Source organism: Penaeus japonicus, unplaced genomic scaffold (genome assembly GCF_977035675.1).
Source record: "Penaeus japonicus unplaced genomic scaffold, GWHDUDI00000001_assembly GWHDUDI00000029, whole genome shotgun sequence".
NCBI lineage: Eukaryota > Metazoa > Arthropoda > Malacostraca > Decapoda > Penaeidae > Penaeus > Penaeus japonicus.
Genome location: NW_028234431.1, coordinates 29,701,178 through 29,703,810, shown reverse-complemented (window position 1 = coordinate 29,703,810; position 2,633 = coordinate 29,701,178).

Here is a 2,633-nt window from a genome sequence, read left to right as displayed (position 1 = left end):
GAGAGGCAGTGAGGTAGATAAGGCAGAGAGGTAAATGGAAAATAGGTAGAGAGGTAGATAAGATAGAGTCCGTATGAGGATTCTCTGAACATTTTGATAAAACTAAATATAATTTCGTAGATAGAGAAGAGGTAGATAATCGGTAGGTAAAGGATAGAAAAAAGGGGATAATCATTACATTCATTACGGTTCGATATAATTACGGACAGAGGGAAAAGGAGGAACATAGAAGGACGAAGAACGAAAGAAAATGAACGAGGAGAGACGAAGGAGAAGGTAGAAGAAACAGATAATAGAGGTAAACAGAGGAGGAAGTAGATTAACATTAGAGAGAAAGAGAAAGAGAAAAGAAGGGAAAGATAGAGAGAAACACAAATATAATAACGAAAGGAAAGTAGAGAAAATGATAAACAGAAGGCATAGAAACGGTAGAAATGAACATAGAAAAATAAATACAACAAAAACAACAACCAGTATGGTAAAAAGGAGGTTGTTAAACCCACAGAGATTCTTAAAAACTGATAGTAATAATAAAAAAAATAAATAAAATAAAGTTATTGAGAGGAAAATAAACTTAATCGTGTAGTGAAGAGGAGGCAGATATGATAGATAAGATAGATAAGAGAGATAGATAAAAACACACACAAAAAAAGACTGAAAAATAAAAAATAAAAACATACAAAAGGACAAGTAGAGATATAATGATAAATTCAACGCGACTGTAATTACGAAAGGTATTGAACAATTAAAGAGATAAACGAATTACGTATTCGATATTGTCGAACGAACGAAAAATGGCGAAAAAAGACAAAGTGCGCAATAGAGTGGAAGGAGAGGAGGGAAGGGGGAGGGAGGAGAGGGAGGAGGGGGAGGGGTGAAGGAGAGGGAGGAGGGGGGAGGGGTGAAGGAGAGGGAGGAGGGCGAGGCAGAGTGGAAGAAGAGGGAGGAGGGGGGGAGGGGTGAAGGAGAGGGAGGAGGGGGAGGGGTGTAGGAGAGGGAGGAGGGTGAGGCAGAGGGGGAAGGAGAGGGAGGAGGGTGTGGAGGGTAGTAGGGGAGGCGAAGGAGAGGGAGAGGTGGGGCGAGAAGGAGGGAGGGGGAAGGGGAAAGGGGTAGGGTAGGAGGAGAAGGAGAGGTGGGGCGAGAAGGGGGAAGGGGGAAGGGGTAGGGTAGGAGGAGAAGGGGTAGGGTAGGAGGAGAAGGGGAAAGGTGGGGGGAGAATGGGAGGCGAAGGAGAGGGAGAGGTGGGGCGAGAAGCGGGGAGGGGGAAGGGGGAAGGGGTAGGGTAGGAGGAGAAGGGGAGAGGTGGAGGGAGAAGCGGGGAGGGGGAAGGGGGAAAGGGGTAAGGTAGGAGGAGAAGGGGAGAGGTGGGGTGGGAGAGGGAGAGGTGGAGGGAGAAGCGGGGAGGCGAAAGGGGGAAAGGGGTAAGGTAGGAGGAGAAGGAGAGAGGTAGGGGTGGGGGGGGCGAGAAGGGGGAGGGGAGGTGCTTTAGGGTGGAGCTCCTGTACACACTCATCCGCCCGATAAGTGATGAGATAACATTGCGTCGGTTGTGTGTCTGGGTAAATATAATAAAAATACTTTTCATTACGTGGCCTTGCTCTTCTTTCTGTACAGGGGTCGGTCGACGTGATGTGCGGCTGATGTGCAAATGTTTTGTTCTCTTCTCTCTCTTCCTTTTTCATTGCCGTTCGTTATTCATGGTGTTATTGTTGTTATTCTTAATGCTCTGGGTCTTTATGTGTATCGGTGTGTCATTATTATCGGAATTTATATTGTTTATTTTTTTATGATGTGTTCGTGTTATCGCTGTTATCATCATTCGTTATCTTTTCTTTCTTTTTTTAATTTTACCTTCTCTCTGTCTCTCTCTCTCTCTCTCTCTCTCTCTCTCTCTCTCTCTCTCTCTCTCTCTCTCTCTCTCTCTCTCTCTCTCTCTCTCTCTCTTCTTTTCCTTTTTCCCTCTCCCCTCTTCCCTCACTCCCTATCGTCCTCCTATTCCCTCCATTCCCTTCTTCCCCTTTCCCTCTCTTCCCCTCATCTCCTCCTCACCCCTTCTCCCTCCCTCGTTCCTCCCCCACTTCCCCTCTCTCCTCCCTTACCCTATCCCCCTGTCCCCCTGCCCCCTCCCCACCCCTATTCATTCCTCCTCATATTCCCCCTCTTCCCTCACCTCCCCTCTCCCTCCCCTCTCCCTCCCCTCGTCCTATGTACAATGGTTCTAAAGAACTGAAATGTCAAAATGTTCCTTAAAGAGAAATAATAAGATTTAAGTTCAGGTTTCTAGCTTGATGCATCAAGTAGGAGGTTATACATATCATAAACTATTATTATTATTATCATTCTCATTACTATTATTATTGTTCTTATTATTATCATTATTACTATAATTATTATCACTACGCGTATCCAATACATAAATATATATCCCCCCCCCTCCCCCTCCCTTTCCATCTTAATCCCATTATCAATATTACAGCAACAAAACATTCCTGCTTTTTTCCATATCATAAGATTAATGGCACGCAAGCACCATCTCCCCCCCCCCCCCATCTTCTCTTTCCTGTGCGTTTAAAACGAATGAAAAGTACTCTGCCGATCCTTTTTATATACGGCTAAGAACGGTATGAAGAGGG